General features: G+C 53.9%; 1 pseudogene; it reads right to left on the reverse strand.

The window, feature by feature from the left end:
* Positions 1–283: 283 nt before the first annotated feature.
* LOC147731686 (uncharacterized) lies at positions 284–1445 on the reverse strand (annotated as a pseudogene).
* Positions 1446–8870: the final 7425 nt, after the last annotated feature.

Genomic DNA, 8870 nt, shown 5'->3' on the forward strand with positions numbered 1-8870 from the left:
TCTGGGTGGCTTTATTTTTGCCCAAGGAAAAGTAAAAAGGATTTCAGTGCTGCCCCATCACTTCAACAGATGTTCGATGGCTGGGAACAAAGCGAACCACTGTGTTGGGACATGCCGAAACAAAGCTGCCACTCTATAGACTTTTAGAATAAAGGATTCTACATCCATAGAAAGTCCATTATTGGCTTGTTTAGCACAATTGTGTAGGATATAGGCGGGACACTTTGCAGGCAGAATGTCTTCATTTGCCCTCTTCAAAAGCTGAAATACAGAATGATGTGGTCTATAGTTGATTACTTGCGTTGTGCCCACAGTATGCGGCAATGAGCTCTAATGTCAACCCATGCTCTTTTAATTTTGTTGTGATCTGCTGTGCAATAGCTGTAGCAGCTTTAGCTGCATCCTCATACAAATGCACCAGAGTATAGGTCAGCAAAGTGCTGCAACAAAAGTAGATAGAGTTTAATTTTTCCTTTAAGGCATCACTGCAAGCTAAAATATAGCCATCTTCTAAGTCTTCATATGCTTTTTGCAAGGAAAGAGGTGCAAGCACATTCGTAGTGATACTTGAAGGACTTGTGCGCCACAGGATACTTTCATCGCAATGGATGAGTCAGGATATATTACTTTGGATAGCTTGTTGCCACAATCGAGGAAGTGGTTGGGCATGTTATGTTTCAGAGCATGGTACATCTGAGTCACCTCTGCATCTGTGACCTAAAATAAAAAAAGAATACACAAAGGTATAAGCAGCATGCATAGAAAGTCCCCACCAGTGAAGAAAATAGTTGCCACAAACGGGCTTGCAGCTGCAAATTTAAACTAAAGTGACAGCTGCTAACCCAAGAACACTTATTATGTCTTCTTGATATAAACAGAGTGAGACAAGCATGTTAAAGGCAACCTGACTTGGTAAACACTGCTGCACATTTAAAGGGAGTAATAGAAAATTGCAATATGTCTTGCGTAATAAATGGGGGAGTCTGAGAAAGAGTGTGACAAAGCAAGAAGAGTATACCAGAATTGCATACAACTTAAGTCACGTTATGATGAAGCAAGCAATGGCTTACTTTGGCCACTTCTGGCTGGAATCTTGGTTGCTGTTATAATGATATTGTTACCATCTTCGCCCTGCCTGAGGCATTTTTCTTATGTTGTGCTCCTGCCTCATGAGTTTTGATATCACACTCTCCTCCAAGGGTAATGGAAAAGTCTTTATTACACAGGTTGTACCTGGCCTTGTACACATCTTCTGACGATTTCCAGATGTTGTTGTGTGTAAGTTTCCATTCTGGCCTGTACTTCACAAAGCACTTTTATGCTTTTTTCTTGGGTGGCACTCGCAAGGAGCTTGCCTGCAAGGTAGACATTGCATCTGAATATGCCTCACAATGTGATATGAACGTTGCATCTGCAGCACCTTCGCCTGACTCATTATCAGACATTGTGTTTATTTCCTAAATGTACTTTGTAAAATACCCAACAAACCTGAGATGTAGATGCATACTGTATTCAATGAAGAAAATAAAACATATCAGAGGCCGTATTACACAAAGTTTCTGTGGGCGCGCCAGGCGTTTGCGCCTGCTCTGCTCACCACAGTGGCAATTTGATATTACAAAAGGGGCTGCAGACGCTTCTGTGGCCCCTTCTGTAATACCAACAGCGCTGGCACACATAAAGTGCCAGCTCCATCTTTAGGGTGCGTTCCCTCATTTGCATGGGGGCATGCTCCGTGAACGTTAGGGAATCCCTTTGCCTCTGTGCCTGCACCATATTACAGACGTGGGCACCGATGCAAAGAAGCTGTCAGGAGGTGCACTGACAGTGTGCCACCTAAAAGGTGGCACACTGTCAGTGTGACCCCTTAGAGCAGTCCTCTTTATGTTGGGAAAGGGGGTCTTATGCACCCCAAGACATCCCCTTGCAGGCAGGTGCACCTGTACCTGCACATGCCAGCAAGAGGATATCAAAGCCCCTTTAAAAGTGCAGGTAGGTTGCTGTCAGCCCTGTGAAAACACAGAGCAGCTTCAAAGCAGCCACTCTGTTTTTCATATAGCTGTGCTGCGCCCAGGGCAGCGCAAGTTTGTGGCTGCCCTGAGGGAAGAGCATTCATTATAATACTATGAATTTTCCTTCATTGCGTCAGACTTACCTTTTAAAAGGTGTGCCTGGCGCAACCAAGGAATATGCGCCGCATGTATAATGCAGCCCCAGGTGGTTACTTTCCTCTTGCTCACAGGACTGGCCCACCTACCACTATCCCCTCATACATCCTGTACCGAGTGGAATAGAAGGACTCCTATACAAATTCCACACCTGGCTGAAATGTTTTCAATGATGCTGCCACAGTCATCTGTGAACACTTCTAATTGTAGCACCAAAGCAGAGGAACAAAGAAAACCATAGCCTACACTATTGTGTGTAGATCATCTTGGTGGTGGTGAGGGAGTTATGTAGGCCTGAGATAGGTGCCTGCGGGAAGAGAGGTAATTGTGACTAACAATAGATTGTCTTTGTTTTTGATCCTATGTGAGAAGTGTTTCCATGTTGTGTTTGTTGACCACTGAGGTGTGGATATTATGTTAGGAGAAATTGGTGGAGGTGTGAGAGACAAACGTATACTTCATGGTTATCCAGTATGCCGGCAGCTTTGAGTAACTGTTCAGGGCTTTTATTGTATTTCATATGATCATAGACTACTTATACGGTTCTTGCACTGGGTTGTCCAGTCTGATATTTTATTTTCATGTCACGGTCCTGACCAGGCATGTTTGGCACAAGAATTGGTTGTTAAAATCTATTGGGATGGACTTTGTTACTAGCATCCCGTATCTGAGTGCTGTAGTGAGATGTAAAGTAGCACTCATGGAATGTAGCATATTGGGACAAGCAGTGATGGACCAGAGTACACTCCTCTGATCTGGCAGCTTTATCTGTCAGATTGTGGAAGTAGGCAGTGACCGCCATTAGCACGAGCTGACCCCATTTTTTGTTGTGGCAGCAATTTTAGTTAGCCATGTGCTCGCCACGTGCTTTTCTGTTTTCATTGTTGTCTGCCTTTGTATTCTGCTGGAGTCTTCAATTATATTTAGCTGTTTCAGTACGGAGCTAGAGCCTTGTGCATGCTCAGAAAGACTTGTAGTTGTTGGTATACACCTGTTATATTCGTAACTCTCTGTTGGACAGGCCTCGTGGAAGGACCGCTCCCTCCCCGCATGATAGGGCACGGACACCGGCTCTCCCGGTGTCACCAGAAGAACTACCCCGGCAACCCACAGAAGCAACCCGCAACTCGTCCCCCACGGGACGCCTGCTCCCGAACATCCCAGCATCAGCTGACCCGGGCCTCCGTCAGCACCATTGCCCCGGCCCAGCCGCCATCTTGGACACTGCACCACGAGGCCGCGTGGCCTCAGCTCGACCCCAACCCTGGGCCTGGCCAGGCCCCGACATCGAGGCACCACCATTCACCCAGGAAGGTGAAGAGACCACTTGGCTGGTCAATGGGAGAGAGGAGTGTCGATGGCTCTCCCCCGCCAGGTGCCGATCGCCCCCAGCCTCCCCGGGCGCTGGCTCCACCCCCCTGCTGGGTGTCTGGACTCCCTCATCCCGGACCTCCCGACCTCCAAGAGCGAGGGTCCGGGCATCAAAGGATGCCAGACCTATAACTGGGGCAGCTCCGGAGCAGGAGGGCAGTTGTATCCTGGAGTCGAGAGACGCCTAGAAGAACTCATCCTTGACGGACTGCTGGCGCTGCCGCAGCCCTGCCTTGTGAATCATCGTCCTGCCTGCTGGCGCTGCCGCGGCCCTCTGCAACCTACATCCTCGTCGGGACCTGCTGGCGCTGCCGCGGCCCTCCGCAACCTACATCCTCGTCGGGACCTGCTGGCGCTGCCGCGGCCTTCTGCAACCTACATCCTCGTCGGGACCTGCTGGCGCTGCCGCGGCCCTCCGCAACCTACATCCTCATTGGGACCTGCTGGCGCTGCCGCGGCCCTCTGCAACCTACATCCTCGTCGGGACCTGCTGGCACTGCCGCGGCCCATCCTTGTGTGAACCATCGCCCTTGCCGGCCGGCGCTGCCGCGGCCCTTCTCAAGTGAGACTTATCATCCGAGCCTGCTGGCGCTGCCGCGGCCCGACCTTCCAGAACTCCGAGCTCGAGGATTGTGAGCTATTCATCGTACCACCTCAGTACCAGACCGGTACCAAGACTGTCCCGCTACCCCCTTTCCCTTCCAGAGACTAGAATTGAGAGGACCCTCGTGTCCCGATCTCACTGTATCGTTGATATCCTTGCTTCAAGAACCACATATAAAGAGTGTTGACCTTATCCTTGTGTGGTGTCCATCTGTGGGGGGGAAGTTACTTGTCTGTACGATCGCTGGAGACGGCCCTCACCTGAGGCCTCTCCTCTTGTCCTCGGCCGACCCTCCAGGTCCCCGTCTAACATTGGTGGCCAGTGGCGCGATCCGAACCAACGCGTAATCGTACAGAGAGTAACTCACCCCACGACTCAACCACAATGACGACAAAAGAGAGCGGATCCACAGAGAAATTCCAGATGGAGAAACTAGAAGAGTACAACCATCGAGAGCTAAAGCAATTTTGCATGGAACTAGGCATTGCTACCACCGGGCTGAGCACGAAAGAGGACTTCAAACACGCCCTAGAATCGTGGGCAGAAACGGGTACGGCCGTACCCCAGAACCAAAACCTCGAGGCACCAGAAACAAACACCACTCCGACGGAAGGAAGGAGAACGGGTCTCTCCCTGGAGGAAATCCAAGAACGAGAAAAAAGCAGACTACATGAATTAGAGTTGGCACGGCTCCGGTTGGATTGAGAGCTGAAATTGGCGGAACAAAAGATAACATTAGAACACTTGCGGCTCCGAGAGGAGCGGGAAGAGAAACAAAGGCAGAGAGAACTCAAAGAGAAAAGACTGGCATACGAACATGAGCGCAAGCTAGCAGAGATAGAGATGCGGAAACAGAATAAAGACCTCGGGGAGCCCGAGCGCCCGCACAACCCGGGCACTGCCGAACCGAAAGTCCACATCCCCAAGGATGTCGTCAGGGAATATTATCGGAACAACGATATCCAGCAGTGGTTTAAGGCCTACGAGATCGCCATGACCTCCCACCAGATTGATCGAAGTGACTGGGGAGCCGAACTATGGGGGAGGTTCGTCAATGAAGGGCGCGACGCCCTGCTGCAGCTCCCGGACCATCAGATGACATCCTATGACCACATGAAGGCCGCCCTCCTCACTCGATACGGACTCACGCCTGAGATGTACCGCCAGAGGTTCCGCGACTGCAAGCGGATCCCGGGTACAATTTGGGTGGAGTATGTGTACTATTTCAGCCGAGCCTTCGAGGGGTGGATCAAGGGCAGCCACGTAACCACCTACGAGCAACTCTTTAACCTCATTGTGTGGGAGCACCTCTCCAACAATTGCTTCGTCGAGCTCAGGCAGCACCTCCTCGACAGTAAACTGACTGAACCTCGGCAGCTCGCCGCCGAAGCTGACCGATGGGAAAGCACTCGAGTTGCCCGAAGTGGGCCAAGTGAACCAAACAGAACCAACCAAGGTCCCCATCGCTCCCGAGGAGGAGGAGGCCAGGGCCGGGGCAGAGACGCCGTCCTGGCAGCTCCCACCAGCAACACCCCGCCCCCGGCCGGTAGGGGAAACCCCCCGATGCGTCCGGGGTTCCGAGCCAACGTTACTTGCCACTGGTGCCAGCGGACCGGCCACTATGCCAACGACCCTAACTGCCCGAAGAACCAGAGTCCCATACCCCGCCAGGTCGCTGCCGCCACCCTGGGAGAGGAGCAAGCTCCCGAAGATTATGAAGAGTACGAACAAGAACAGCCCGAATGGGAACCCGCCGCCATGATCCTGGCTTGCCTAGGGGAAAGAGACATGATTTCGCGGGCTCCCCTACCCGCCAACACGAGAAAATACAGCCAGTGGGTGAACATCAATGGACGCAAGGCCGAAGCCCTGCGTGACACCGGGGCCAGTGTGACGGCAGTCCGCTGTCATCTGGTAACCCCGGAACAAATCTTGCCAAACGTTCTTTGCCCCGTCCGATCAGCTGACAATTCAGAGAGCCTGTGTCGGATGGCCTGCGTCCCCTTCGAATGGGGAGGGGAGTCTGGTATGCTGAAGGTGACTGTCCGCGATGATGCCCCGGTGGACTGCCTCCTGGGAAACGACCTCGAAAGTTCCCCCTGGGCAGCCGTTGAGAGAAGAGAGCACCTGGGGATGTTGGGCCTCCCGGACTGGACCTGCGTAACGACCCGGTCCATGGCTGCCCGCACCATCCCCAGTCCCGAAGAACACGAATGGCCAGCACCCCCTCCCCCGATCATCCCAGACGGAGATGCCCTCAGTACTGATCCCCCAGAGCAAAACCAAGAAGGGCCCGCTCAGCTCCAGGATCTTCCAGAACTGGCCCAGTGGCGTCAAGAGGGTGGACCCACCCAGGAACAATTCCGGTAAGAACAGAAGACCTGTCCCTCCCTCGAGGGACTCCGACAGCAAGCACTCGCCCAGAGCGCCGGAGACACCGCAGGGGCACACTGGATCTATTGGGACAATGACCTACTGTACAGCGAGCAAAGAATTGCTGAGTTGGGGGCCAGCCGGGTGCTGGTGGTGCCCCTCCGCTTCAGTACCTTCCTTTTGAACTTAGCGCACGATATCCCCCTTGCTGGGCACTTGGGACAAGACAAAACTTACAACCGCCTGGTAACACACTTTTACTGGCCCAAAATGCGAAATGATGTCTCCAACCACTGCCGGGCCTGCCCCACCTGCCAGGCCAGCGGGAAGAGCGGCCAAAAAATAAAAGCACCCTTGCAACCATTCCCCGTCGTCACCACCCCGTTCGAACGGGTGGGAATAGACATTTTGGGGCCCCTAGACCCCCGAACAGGACAAGGGCACCGGTTCATCCTGGTTCTGGTGGACCACGTCACCCGCTATCCCGAGGCCATTCCTCTTCGGACAGTAACAGCACCAGTGGTAGGCCGAGCCTTAATGGGGATCTTCTCTCGAGTGGGCTTACACCGGGAAGTCGTCAGCGACAGGGGCACGAACTTTATCTCCAAATACATGAAATCTCTCTGGCAGCAGTGCGGGGTTACCTACCGGTTCACTACCCCCTATTATCCGCAAGGAAACGGACTGGTCGAACGGTTTAACCGCACTCTCAAGGGGATGATCATGGGCCTGGAGGAACCCCTACGTCGCCAATGGGACGTGCTGCTCCCGTGCCTCCACTTCGCCTACCGAGAGGTTCCCCAGAAATCCCTCGGTTTTAGCCCCTTCGAGCTCCTGCACGGACACCCTGTCCGGGGACCCTCAGCCTGGTTAAAGAAGAATGGGAGATGACCCCCCAGAAGACCCCTCCGGACGTGTATAAGTACCTCCTGACCCTCCGCAACCAGACCCGGCGATTCAGGGAACTCGCCAAAGCCAATCTTGAGGCCAGTCAGGAGGACATGAAGAAATGGTACGATCAACATGCCTCCTTCATTGAGTTCGAGCCCGGTCAGCAAGTATGGGTGATGTCTCCAGTCGAACCTTGTGCCTTGCAGGACAAATGGATGGGGCCCTTCAAGGTGATTGAGCGCAAGGGGCCTGTCACCTACCTAATAGACATGGAGTCCCCCCGGAACCCCCTCCGGGTCCTCCACGCCAACAGACTCAAACCACACTTCGTACGCTCGGAGCTCAGCCTACTGATGGCAACCGATAGAGGGGCGGAAGAAGACTCCGAGCCCCTCCCTGACCTCCTGAGGACCCGGGAGAAAGATGGCTCGGTAGAAGGGGTCCGACTCTCCGATGCCTTGACCCCGGAACAACGCCAAGACTGTCGGGCTCTCCTGCTGCAATTTGCGAACCTGTTCTCACTCACCCCGGGGGTCACCCCCTGGTGCCTCCACGATGTGGATACTGGGGATAGTCCACCTATCCGACACAGGGCGTACCGAGTGCCGGATAGGGTGCGCGCCTGCATCCAGAACGAAGTCTCTAAAATGCTCGCACTCGAAGTCATCGAGCCACCCGACAGCCCCTGGGCCAGCCCAGTCGTACTGGTCCCCAAAGCTGCCGCCCTGGGCACCAACCCCGAGCTCCGATTCTGTGTAGACTATCGGGGCCTGAACGCTGTCACCCGAACCGACGCTCACCCCATTCCCCTGGCAGATGAACTGGTTGATCGTATGGGGGCTGCCCGCTACCTGAGCATCTTCGATCTGACAGCGGGCTACTGGCAGATCGGCCTCACCCCCAGAGCCCAAGAACGATCCGCCTTCTCTACCCCGGATGGCCACTACCATTTCAAAGTGATGCCATTCGGCATGAAAAACGCTCCAGCTACTTTCCAACGACTTGTGAACCAGGTATTGGCGGGCCTCGAAGAATTCAGCGCCGCCTACCTGGACGATATCACTGTATACAGTCGTCACTGGGCAGACCACCTTCACCACCTCCGAGAAGTCCTGCACGCCCTCCAACAGGCCGGCCTTACCATCAAGGCCAGCAAATGCCAGATTGGCCAGGGGTCCGTGACCTACCTCGGACACCAAGTGGGGAGCGGTCTGGTGGCCCCCCTCCAGGTCAAGATCGCTGCCATCCAGTCCTGGCAACCACCTGTCACCCAAACCGAGGTCCGAGCCTTCCTCTGGCTCACCGGATACTACCGGCGGTTTGTGAAAGACTATGGCAGCATTGTGGGGCCCCTCACAGAACTCACCTCCAAGAAAAACCCCAAAACAGTCAACTGGACTCCGGACTGTCAAGCGGCCTTTGAGAAGCTGAAGGCCGCCATGTGCACCGCCCCTGTGCTCCAG

Source organism: Lissotriton vulgaris, chromosome 2_1 (genome assembly GCF_964263255.1).
Source record: "Lissotriton vulgaris chromosome 2_1, aLisVul1.2, whole genome shotgun sequence".
NCBI classification, from domain to species: domain Eukaryota; kingdom Metazoa; phylum Chordata; class Amphibia; order Caudata; family Salamandridae; genus Lissotriton; species Lissotriton vulgaris.